Source organism: Carlito syrichta, unplaced genomic scaffold (genome assembly GCF_000164805.1).
Source record: "Carlito syrichta isolate Samal-C Ts95f unplaced genomic scaffold, Tarsius_syrichta-2.0.1 Scaffold303263, whole genome shotgun sequence".
Taxonomy (NCBI): domain Eukaryota; kingdom Metazoa; phylum Chordata; class Mammalia; order Primates; family Tarsiidae; genus Carlito; species Carlito syrichta.
Genome location: NW_007247359.1, coordinates 987,340 through 1,000,754, shown reverse-complemented (window position 1 = coordinate 1,000,754; position 13,415 = coordinate 987,340). Strand labels below are relative to the sequence as shown.

Here is a 13,415-nt window from a genome sequence, read left to right as displayed (position 1 = left end):
CTGACCAACCAGCTATATTGGTTGGGGATTTCCACAACTCCCTCTTCAGTCTTGATAATTTGCTAGGATGGCTCACAGAATTCAGGAAGCCACTCTAGTTACTTTTACTGGTATATTAGACAGGCTAAAAATGAGCAGTCAAAGAGGTACCTAGGGCAAAGTTTAGATGAATCCTGAGTGCAGGAGCATGTCTCTCTGTAGAGTTTGGGTTCATCACCCTCCTTGCACGTGGAGGTATTTGTCAACCCTGAAGCTCTTTGAATCTGTTTGACTTGAGATTTTTAGTAAGGTTTCATTTTGTAGACGTAATTTATTAAATCATTGACCATTGGCAATTGACTTCAGCCCCTTTCCCCTCCCTGGATGTTGAGATTAGAGGATTAAATTTCCAAGCTTCTAATCAAGACTTGATCTTTCTGGCAATCATCCCTCATCTTGAAGCTATTTTGGGATCCACCAAGAGTTCATTACACAGCAAAAGATCCTTCTATCATCCCCATTACTCAAAAAATTACAAAGAATTTACAAGAAATTACAAGAGACACATGTCAGAAGCCAGGACTAAGACCAACTATCTTTCTATGACAGCACAGTAGTGAAGAAGGGAGAGAAGAAGAGACGCTCACAGCCAGCTATGTCAAATCCATGTTCACATTTGGGAGGCTAGGCAGGTGCAGAAGGAATGAGCAGTTGCAATTCATTGGAGGTCTGGGAATTATTATTCTTCAAGTCAATAAAGACGGAATAAACTGTTGACTACATTCCACTATGAATATTGACTTTTGGTATTTCAAGACACCGTGGCCTCACTTCTTTTAGTCAAAGATATCACATACCAAAAATGAGAAATACCATTTAAATAAGTTCTGTATGCACAATATAATATAATAATAAGCAATATCTAATGTGATTCTTTAGTATCCCTTGCATTCATTAACAAGTAAATGACAATTTTCCAGTTCATCCTCACAATCCCACCTTTTTGAAGTTTCCTATTTTATTTCTGATACTAGTTCATCGTCTTTCTTATTTTTTTCTAGCATTCCCCCCTTTGTAAACTTCTGTCATTCTTTGGACTTTTGGTGTCATGTTACATCCTAAACATACGAATTAGTTCATTACTATATAATCCTTCCATCTGTCCATTGTTGTCCTAGGTACTTTCCTTCCTTCACCCCAGTCCAGGCACTGGTTTATACTGTGCTGACACAAGAAGGAAGGATGACAAGTAAAGACAACATGACTTTTTATAATGAAATGCTAAGATGAGTATTTTAACCTGATGGTCTTCTCTTTCCAAGGATAAAATACTAACTTTATCCACTAAAAATTAAAAACAATTTTAAATTAAGAACTAACAGCAATATAAAAAAAAAGTGGTTGAAATCACAAAGGAAACATCAAGTTAAATTATCTTTCTATGCTTTGAAAAGCAACATAAACCATACTAAGAAGCACACTACAAACATGGATATATATGTGCAACATATCTGGTACCTAAGGTGTAATGGAATTTACTACTGAAGAGTTCATGCAAACCAATATTTAAAAACTCAGATCTATGGGGAGAAAGTGGGCAAATACATCATTCATATAAGAGAAAATGCAAATGACTAATAAATAGTTAAAAGTGTTTAACCCTAGTAAGAAAGAAATTGATACTAAAAAGATATGTTCCTACTTATTGTATTAAAAAATACAAACTTAAAAAAGTACCAATGCTGGGAAATATCTGGCGAATCTTCAAGAGGGTCAGATATGGACAATTTCTATTTCTCATCATGTTCCCAAGATGAAATTACTATTTGTTTTCTCTCTCTCCTGATCTGGCTTCTATAAGGACTAGTTTACTAATATCAATTTCTAGGACACTCATGTTAAGTTTAATTTTTGGATCTTTTTTTTTTTGAGTTGGAGTCTCACTCTGTCACCCAGACTGGAGTGCAGTAGCCGCTCCTGGCCACCGCAGCCTCGACCTGCTGGGCTCCGGCGATCCTTCCGCCTCAGCCTTCCAAGTAGCCAGAATTATAGGCATGTGCTACCATGCCTGGCTGATTTTTTGATTTATTGCAGAAATGAGGTCTCGCTGCTCAGGCAGGTCTCGAACCCGCGGGCTCAGGCAATCCACTCACCTCAGCCTCCCAAAGGTGCGGGATTACAGGCTGAGCCACTGAGCCCGGCTAATTTTTGGATCTTTTTACCTTTACTCATTCCTATATATTTTGGTTGAGTACACCATGTCTTAACCTGACAGTTCACCCTAACTTTACTTTCAAAAGACGAATTTTATGCAAGTTGGTTTATTTCCGCCCTGGAGCTCTGCCTACGAAAGGAAGACACTGACATAGAAGGTGACCAATTCATTCTCAACTTGCCTGAGACTTTCTGTTTTAGCACAAAAATCCCAGGCACACTGGGACATTGATCACCTTACTGCCATGTGAAATTAGAAGATCCTGGTGCACCCTTTCTTCGGTGTATTAGTTTCTTAGGGCTGCTATAACAAAGTATCATAACTGGGTGGCTTCAAACAACAGAAATTCATTCTATCACAGTTCTGAAAGCTGTGAAATCAAAGTGTCAGCAGAGTCATGCTCTCTCTAATGCCTCTAGGAGAGACTTCTTCCTGGACTCTTCTAGCTTCTGATGCCAAGGCCAGCAATCCTTAGTGTTCTTTGGCTTGGTAGACACAGAACTCCCATCTTTATCTCAATCATCACATGGCTATCTTCTTTCTGTTTCCTTGCATACTATTCCCTCTGTGCTGTGCCTGTGTCCAAATGTTTCTTTTTTATAAGGATACTGGTCATATTGGTTTAGAACCTATCCTAACGACCTCATGTTAACTTGGTTAAACTTGCAAAGACCTTATTTCCAAACAAAGCCATGTTCTGAGGTATTGGGGGTTAGAAATTTAATGTACCTTTTTTGGGGAACACAAGTCAACTCATAACACCCAGACTTGCCTTCTTTGGTTCTTGTACAATAAACTCTTTATTGTAAATCATGGCAAGTTGTAAATGCAGGATTTAGACATTTATACTTCATCCCTTAGACATCAATGAGTCATTGATGGCTTTGAACAAAGGAGTGACATGCTGTTAGTGTCATCTTAATAACATTAACATGGAAATAGTGTACATGATGAATTGGTTCATGATGGAAGCTGATTATTAGGACCATGAGAAATCTCTTGGGCCTAGTGCCCAACTACAATCACTATATCCTGCTGAGCTCAGTCTTTTGTTCAGGATATAGAACACATTTTCTCACACCAGAAAGACTTGCAATACTAAGGAAGTATGAAGACATCCTCTTCCATGAGCAGAGTTCACTCCTATGTGAGTTGCTGCTAAGGGAACTTGTTCTGCCTACCTTCTTGTGAAAGACTTTCTTATCAAATAATAGGTAAAAATTCCATTTCTTACCTATTTTCTCATTCTCAGTCCATATATTAGTTCATTTTGTGCTGTTATAAGAGAATACCATAGGCAAGGTATTTTATAATGAACAGAAATTTATTTGGCTCATGGTTCTGGAGACTGGGAAGTACAAGAGCATGGTGCTGGCATCTGATGAGACCTTTCTTGCTGCATCATAACATAGTGGAAGTCATCACATGGGCAAAAGAAAGAACTGGAGAAAGCAAAAGGGGATTGAACTTGCTTATATAACACAAACACTCTTGTGATACCTAGTCTACTTCCCTGCTAATGACATAAATTCATTTATGACGGGAGTGCCCTCATGACTTAATCAACTCTTAAAGATCCCTCTCAACACAGTCACATGGTGAATTAAATTTACAACAGATGAATGTTGGAGTATATATTCCAACTATGACAATCCACATGCTTATTTCTTCCTGCCAATCTTCAATCTTTGTGTATCAGTGGTCATTTTTCTCCCCTACAACTTATTCCCATGAATATATTCAATCATATCTGGTTTTGAATTGCTACATGCTTTCTTCTCACTTTCATGGTCTTTGAGACTATATTTTACTTCTTAATCAGACTCTTTTGACTTTGATCTTGTCATCTTGCTTTGATCTCAAGATGAAAACTACTAGTAGTGAGCCAATCTTAGAGGAGGGATTAGCACCTATTTGCCTTAGTCTCTGATCTATGTATTACCTTAGCCATTCCTACCTGACAACATAACTCTGAGTTTTGACACTGTGAAGGAACTTAGTTTCTCAACTCCCCAAAAAATTCAGTCAAGAAACTCTTAGAGTAATTACAATGGGAGGTTGAAATAGCTAATACCTAACATTCCAGCATCTTAGCCCATTCTATATCTTTTTCTTAGAGTTTATCCTATTGATGGCTTAGAAGATTTAGCTCTAGAAACATGATCTCTTTTGCCATGTAGTTGGATAAGGAGTGGGCACCCAGCCAAGACTGCTTATATAGGATGGTTTCTTCCCTCAGAGTTAGAGACTGGATTGGTTAACTGGAGTGGAGCTCAAACTCAAGATTCTCATAGACTCAGTGGTTAAGGCTGCCCATTTTGGAGTACTTGTGATGAGATAACTTCAAGTGTGTTCTATCATCATAGAATGAGATGTGTATTCATTCACTTGGTAGATATTGACTGAAAACCTCCTAAAATGCCAACTTCAGTTTTAGGCTTTGGGATTATGACAATGAAATGGCCTCACTTTCCATAATTTGCTTAGTAGAGGTAGGAGAAAGACAACACTAACTTATATTATAGAGTTAAAGGCTATGAAGAAAGGATAAGAGAACATAGAGATAGAGAATGTTGGGGATGGACATTGCTGTTTTAGATAGAGTAGCTACAGAAGGCATCTTAAAAAGGTACTATGTGAGTATGGACATGAATAAAGTGTGGGAGAGCATAAGACACATTGTTATGGGGAAAAAGACATTTCAGGCAGAGGAGCAAAGGCAAGCCTGGATGTGTAAAGTGGCAAGAAGGCTTATATGGCTAGAGGAGAGACAAAGAAAAATGTATAAAGTCTGAGACATATGAGCTCTGACAATTAAATTCATGAACTTATCCTAGAAAAAGTGCCACATACCTCATTGCTGAATATCACTATGGTCACCTTCAAATATGCACCTATGCCAGCACCTAGTCTGCCTGTCAAAGCAATTTTAAAAACTCTTTTGCTGGAATGACCATTACAGCTGACATCATATTACCTTTAATGTCCTAAATGTTATCAAAATGTCTTCCTTTCAATATTTCAATATTTCCTTTATCTTTGGGTAAAGAAACAAGTCATTGGGTCTCAGATCAGGTGAGTAGGAGGGTGTTCCAATACAGTTATTTGTAAAAACTCCCTCAGAGATTGTGCTGTGTGAGCTGATGCATTGTCATGATACAAGAGCTCCTTCAGGACCATTTTTGCACACAAATTTCTCATGACAAGATTTTCATTTAAGATTTTCCTAATTGTCTCTCTATGATCTTTATTTGGTCTGCTATGCTTCTCACAGTCAGCCAATGATTTTGACTCAAAATTCAACACATTTTTGCAGTGTTTCCATCAGTTCTGCTGGTTGCTGGCCATCCTGACCTCTCTTTGATGGTGATGCTTTCTCTCCCATCAGAAAAATGTTTAATCTTTTTGTATACTGCCATTTTCTTCATAGTATTATCTCCATAAACTTGGGGTAAGGTGTCCCTGACTTCACTTCCACTCTTGCCAAGTTTAACAAGAAATTTAATGTTTGTTTGTTGCTCTAATTCAAGCTCTAACATTCTCGTGACAGCACACAAAACATGCAACAACAATAATGAATGTCACTCAGCAAGACACTGCCACACATTGATAGCTATGAGACACTGATAAATCAAGGCTATGAAACCTTACTGAGTTGTTTGTACAATGCTGCCAGTGTAAGCGCACAGTGGCAAGTTCGTAAACTTAATTGTCAGACCTCTTAGGCAGTGACCAGATCAGTAGGCCCCTTTGATCATGGTGTGGGCTTGAGATCTCACTATCAGCATGGGAAATATGGAATAATATGCTTATATTTTAGTTTTAAAGGAATCACTTTTCCTATTTTGCAGAGGACAGGTGGTGGGGTGGAGTATAAGGGAGGGGGGAGGGAGAGATATGAACGAGATCAACCACTTGTCCTCTCTGTAAGTTTTGTAAGTCCTCACTCTGTTTCCTTTGGTCTGAGAAGTTCTTGTGCATACTTAGGACATTTACTTCTTTACTTGGTTAAATTGAGTAAATTTCTAAGGTTTGCATCCAAATTGCCCTCTGATAAGAATAGCTTCAAAAGCTTGAATTATGGTGGAAATAATACATAAAGAGAAGAAGGAGTGGCTATAATACACCATGGTGATATATCTTTTTAACTGTGGTTTGTGAAACTGTAATTCAATTCATGGAAAGACTTGTTCTACAAGAGTAGATCTCAACTGAGGACAATTTTGCCCTCCAGGGAGTCCTCCAGGCAATGACTAGAGACATTTTTTATTGGGAAAGGCATGCTACTGGCATCTAGTGGGTAGAAGCCAAAGATGCTACTAAAACATCCTGCAGTGCCCAGGAAAGCCTCCCACAACAAAGAATTTTTCAGCCCCAAATGTCAACAGTGCTGAGGTTGGGAAACACTACTCTAGAGTTTTGTGGAAACAAGCAGAGTGTGTTCTCAGACACAAGCATGATTATTTATCAGGAGGGCTTCTTGGGCTTTCAAGATATCACCTCTAAGTTGAAGGAAGGAGAAACAATAATAATGAAAAACATACTAACCAATTTTTGTGTCTGGCTGCCTAGGTAAATCAGTTGATGTGGCCCCTCTCTGGCCCATGTGCCTGTCGTGAAGCAATGACCTTCCTTCCAAGAGGATCAGTTTCCCAAGTAAAGGAGGAGAACTCACTCAGCTATAGATAACGGATTTGGGGAATGGACATCTTACAAATGCACCACTTCCTATTTCTTAACCTTGGCTGTAGTTTTGCAGATATACATCAAATATTGCCAAATTACCTGTCGATAGTTTTTATAGAAGACATGAGCAAATAAAAAGCAATCGGATCAGTATCCAATATTTATCATTAATCTTCACAAATGAGTGGAAGAAAAACTCCTTGTAAGACCAACTAACTTAATTTCCCTTTATGTCACATCGAAGCCTTAATGCACTTGCAAATTCAATTCAGTAAATAAATGTTTGTTGAATTGAATTGCAAATCAATTCATTTTGATTTCTGATAAAGAAGGGAGAGAGAGAAAGAGACTGGCTGGTGATTTCAGGCTAGGATTCACTATGTAATTACTTGAAAGGAGGAAAAAAGGGTCAGGGTATCACCACTGCGGGCAGAACACACAACTCTAGTAGGTCCTGAACCTTCATTGCATCTGTTTCCTTGGGTGAAGATTGACATTGTCTCAGCACATTTACAAATCTTCTTGGCAGGGATTTGGGCTGTTATCGGGGCATATTGCAGGCAAATGTAACAAATCATTTTAACATGTTGTTATCATCATTCTTTTCCTGCTCATCTCTGAATGCTAGTCATGCACTAGGCACACATATATTGAGCACCTACTATATCCCAGGCACATTTCTGTGTCTTGGAGATGCAACAAAGAACAAAATAGGCAAAAATTCCAGTTTCCTGTAGTTTGCAGTCCAACAGGTGAGGCAAACAATAAACCAGATGCTTGACTAAAATATTGGTATTTGAGATAGCGATATGTTAAGGAGAAAAGTAATGGAGGGCAGAGAGTAGGAAGTGCATGTGGGTGGGATGAGATGAAGGTTATAATTTCAGATGTTGTGAGACATGACCTTCAAGGGGCACTGGAAGGAAGTGAGGGGACAAGTTCTGAGGTTACCTAAAAAGGCCGATTCCAAGGCCCTGGAAGAGTACTGATTAGTGCTCTGAGAAAGAGCCATGGCTGGTACTCCAGAAACATTGTGTTTCTGGTTGGTGTAAGGGGGAAACCAGGAGAAAATGGGGGACCCAGTCATGCAGGTTTCATACTTCATTGCGGGGATGCTGACTTTTACAATGAGTGACAGAAGCCAGCAGAGGATTCTGAGTAGAGTGTTGCCTTGATGTGACTTGCATTCTAATAGGATTATTTTGGATGCTGTGAGGGTGGTATGCTGTGGAGGGCAGGCAGGTGAGGAGTGCCTTTTCATTATACAAGAGAGAAACATTGGTGGCTCAAACGAGGGAGATAGGAGTGGACGGGGCTCTTTCCTGATAGGATATTTTTCTTTTGCCTGCCTTCTCTTGTTTCTCCACTTCTAGCAAGTTACTAATTCATGATTACCATTGACATTTCCTGCACTTTCCTAAGTTTCTTGAGCCCTGTCTGCTCCCCCAGTTTCATTATTATCAAACAGCTCAACTGTGATAGACTGCTGATCTTCATCTTCATATTGATTAATTTCATTTTCACATGCATCACCCGCATTTCCAACATCTTCAGTACAGTTTTCAGATGATGAGTCATTTGCAAACGACAGATTTTCATTATAGGAGTCATCTTCGGAGCAGGATCTGTTGGACTAGACTCAGGTAAAATGTTTGCTCAATTCTGCTTAGCGCTCTCTCTCATGAAATGGGATTTGATGGGTTTCTTTGAGTCCAACCACTGTCGAAATAATTACAAAGCTGTTTTCTCTTATTTATTTGCCGATCAGCTGGGAATTGTGTTATTGTTTTACATGGGAAATGTAATTCCAGCAGTCACTACTTTTAAATGAAACGATAATGGTTCTGCATTGTGATTGTATAACGTGTCCATTATGAACTAAAGACCTTGGTCCCTTTGAGCTTGGGTTCTGGATTGGGTAGGGAGGAGAAACTCAGGTTAGCCCCAAATTGGCTACCAGAGGTCTCTCATTTATGCCAGAGGTTGCAAATTGAAATGCCTCCTGGAGTCAGTTAGCTAATGGAACTGGGTGAATCAGGTAGGTGTAAGCAAACAGAGAGCAGAGGGCACTATGCCTTATTGAACGCTACAGTGACCGGGAAAGCCAGCATCATTTGCTTGTTGTCCTGTTTGAATCCGTTTTGACACAATTTTTTTTTTTTCTGAGTTGGAGTCTCACTCGGTTGCCCAGACTGGAGTGCAGTGGCCGCTCCCAGCCACCGCAGCCTCGCCTGCTGTGCTCCGGCGATCCTTCCGCCTCAGCCTTCCGAGTAGCCGGAATTACAGGCATGTGCTACGACGCCCAGCTAATTTTTTGATTTATTGTAGAGATGAGGTCTCGCTGCCCAGGCAGGTCTCGAACCCACGGGCTCAGGCAATCCACTCACCTCAGCCTCCCAAAGGCGCGGGATTACAGGCTGAGCCACCGAGCCCGGTTTGACACAATTTTTTATAAAGAAGCCAGAAGTCTGTTATTATGAATACTGGTGTTTAATTTTTTTTTCTACTTTCAGAGCAACAAAATAGGTCTTTGAACCAGACTCAATTCAGGTTGTCTAGTTTGCAACTCCTGATTCACAAGGATAACTTTATGCTTCCCGTAGTGACAAACCTGCTCTCAGTGAGGACAACCATGTGGGATTCTGAATCACTGAGGCTCATCATAACTAATAGCAAGAAATTTTACTTAGGAAATGTCTTGGCCACTATAATAAAATACCTAGACTAGGTAGTTTAGAGACAGCAGAAATTTATTTCTGTTCCAAGATCAAGGCACTGGCAGATTCTGAGTCTGGTCCTTAGATGGTGCCTTATTGCGTTGTTCTCACAAGGTAGAAGGGCAAATGAGCTCCCTTGGAGCAAATGAGCTCCCTTGGATCTATTTTATAAGGACACAGATTCCCTGAAGGCCTCTAAAGTCCCCTCCTTCTAATACCATCACCTCAGGGGTTAGGATTTCAACATATAAATTTTGGGGAGATACAAACATACAGACCATAGCAGGGATGTTTCTAACCTACCCATTTAAAAATGGGATTTAGGAGCTACATGTGATGTTTGTTACATGGGTATATTGCATAATGATAGGGATTGGGCATCTAGTATACTCATCACCCAAATACTGAACACTGTATCCAGCAGGTAATCTTTCAACTATCACCCTCCTCCTACCCTGTCCCCTTTTGGAGTCCCCAGTCACTATTATTTCCATCTTGATGTCCATGTGTACCCATTGTTTAGCTCTCACTTATACATGAAAACATGCAATATTTGGTTTTCTGTTTCTCAGTTAGTTCACTTAGAAAAATCGCTTCTAAACAGAAGTTCATCCATGTTGCTGCAAAAAACATAATTTCATTCTTTTTTTGTGGACACATAGTATTCCATGCAACCTACCCATTTTTGAACAGTAGCTTCTGGGAGAACTGGGTATTGAATGTTGGTTTGAACTGTCTCTTGAGTTCTTGATTCTGGGTTACACTACCACCAGCTAGCAAATGGTGTTAGCAGAATTTGAACTTAGGCCTCTGACTCCAAATCCTTTGTTTTTTCCCATTGTACCCCAATATCCCCATGTAGAGGATTCTTTATAAGCAGAGAATATATATGAGTCTAGACTTGAGCCCTAGACTGACCAATGTTCACTTACTCTCTGAATCAGTTTAGACAAGTTATTTAGCTTCTATAAGCTCTAATTCCTTATTTATATAATGAGGTTAATAGTAAGACCTACCTCTGTGGGTTTCTGATCTAGAGGATTAATTGAGATACTATATATGCAAAGTGCCTAAGACTGTTCCTGGCATACAATTAGTGCTCGTGAGTTCATCTGTTGTCCTTAGCAATGAAGAGTCTTATAGGAAAAACACAGTTATGTGTTAGCCTTGAGAGCTTCGTGGACATAATTTGCCTCTATAATTAGACTCTATGACAAGAGTCATCTGCCTTGAATTCTCCTTATCAGTGAGACCTGCAGGCAAAACTGACTCAAGGATTTAAAGACGAGAGTCCTAGTTTTCCTTTTATTCAAAATCCAGTGAAAGTAATCCATCTGAGTCAGTCCTGGAGCATCACCCAGCTCAGAAGGAGTCATCCTTTTTGGATTATTATTTTTTTGCCATATGAAAATTGCCATCATTAGAAGAAAGAACACAGGATCTGGATAGAACCTGGTCCAAATCTCAGCCCCCAGTCAATCTGCTGTGCAACCAGGGTCTGAGGCACAGTAGCCTCTGAGACCTGTGTTCTAGTGATTCAGGAAAGTTTGTCTCCATGTGTTTGTCTCTGTCTCTGTTCCTCTTTTTCCTTAGCACCATTGCCTTTGTTTTAATTTTATTTTTGATTTTTTAACTCCTTCATTATTGCTCATAAGTATAAAGTAGTGCTAAATGAGAGGTGGATTTGGAAGAAGGCAGCCCAGATTTTCCAAAGTAAAAACTGACTTCATGAAGAGCCAGCACCTCCAGCTTTAAGCCCTGCACCATGCTCCAAAGTGTGCAATTTAAAGTGGGTACGCATGACCTGGGATGGTTTCAAATGCAGATTCGGATTAAGTAGCACTGGGGTGAGGCCTGGAATGACACTTTTCTTACAAGCTTCTGAGTGATGTTGATGGTCTGGTTCATGGACCACACTGGGTGCAAGGCCGTATACAACTGTTATATTATCTCTCCCTTCCTGTCTCTCTTCATCCTCAAATTATATCTGTTTTTCCTTCAAACATCAACTGAGAAATATATTACTCAACATATTCATTTTTTTGTTTTGCTTAAAAATGACCACATTTTTCAGATATATTATGATTTGAAAAGGCTTTTTTGTGTATATATAAGGAGAGGTAGTTTTTCAGGAACCAAACTACCATTGAGAATATTATTTTTAGATTCTTAGCCCTACATGGCCAAAATAAATAATAATTGTAATGGTATTATTATAATAATGATAATGTTTATTGAGTATATTCATTGCTAAGCACCATGTTAACACTAACTTAGTATATCTCTTTGCTCACAATAACCAAATAGATTGGACACTACTGCATTGATCTCAGATTTATATAACAGAGGGTAAGAGACTCTAAGGAATTGATCTGAGGTAATAGAGAAGGGACATGGTGGAGGAAGGATTGAACCGAGGCCAGGGATCCTTCAAAACTTACAATCTTGTAGGATTTGGGGTTATGCCTGCCATGCAGACTGTATATACAATGTCTAAATGAAAATGATGGGGGAAGAGTTTTGTTAGTGTCAGTCCTAAGGCTTGTGATCTTTTCTTGTTGCTGGGTTTTCTGGAGGGATTTCAGAAGGTTCCATTTCAACCAATTCTCTGAAGTACAAGGGTAGATATCTGGAGACCAAAAGCGACTACAGCAGAATATAGTGGGAGAAGCTTAGCTTCAGCCAGGAAGGAGACTGAACTGTTGAAAAGAGGTTTTCAAAAGGCATGGATGATCACTATCATTGCTTTTATTTAATACTGATTTTTCCTTGAGACAAATGTTCTAGCTGTGAGACTGCCAGGGTGAGAGGACTTTCCTCTAAACTTGTACCTCTTTGAGCCAACCTTGATCTCCATTCTTGAGATAGTCTGAGTTTTTGGAAAGAGAACTATTCTTAATGGGAGTTGTCTGTGGAAATTGGGAAGGACTACATTGGCTGAGCAGAAATCATATGTTTTTTAAAAATTATTTCATATTTGTTTTATTTTATTATTTGAAATTTTTATTTTAAAGATGTGGGGTAAAATTCAGGGTTAGTATACAAATGCTCATTATGCAGGTACCCTTGCTGATGAGGTGTGCCTCCCCTCCCCTGGTAGATTCTCACTACTGCCAATCTTCCCCCCACCACCCATAGCAATTTCCTGCTACTGCCAATCCTTTTCTTATAGTACTATGACATTGTTCAAGGTCCGCTTATGAATGAGCACAGGTGATACTCAGTTTTTTTTTTCTGTTAATGAGAATAGGTGATACTCAGTTCTTTGTTTCTGTTAAAGATCACTCAGTATTATAGACTCTAAGTCCATCCAAGTTGCTGTGAAGTTCATAATTTTGTCCTTGTTTATGGCTGCATAATATTTCATTGTGTATATGTACTACATGTTTTTATCCAGTCCTCTTTTGATGGGCAGCAAAGTTGGTTCCATGTTTTTGCTGTTGTGAACAATGCTGCAATAAACATTCATGTGCAGGTATCTTTTTCATAGAGTGATTTGAGTTCCTCCTGGTATATTCACAGTAGGGAGATTGTGAGGTCATGTGGAAGGTCAATTTTTAGATCTTTTAGGAATTGCCACACTGTTTTCCACAGAGGTTGTATTAGTTTACACTCCCACCAGCAGTGTAGGAGTGTTTCCTTTTTCCCCGCATCCTCTCTAGCATCTGTTGTTTTTTGAGTTATTGATGATGGTCATCCTGACTGGAGTTAGGCAGTATCTCAGTGTGGTTTTAATTTGCATTTCTTTGATGACTGAAATGCAAATTAAAAGTGAGGCTGAACACTTTTTCATGTATCTGTTGGCTGCTCATATGTCG

At 39.3% G+C, this 13,415-nt stretch overlaps 1 pseudogene; it reads right to left on the bottom strand.

Annotated features, from left to right (window-relative positions):
- The window catches only part of LOC103260603, a 32,957-nt pseudogene extending 24,466 nt beyond the window's left edge, over positions 1-8,491 (bottom strand).
- Positions 8,492-13,415: the final 4,924 nt, after the last annotated feature.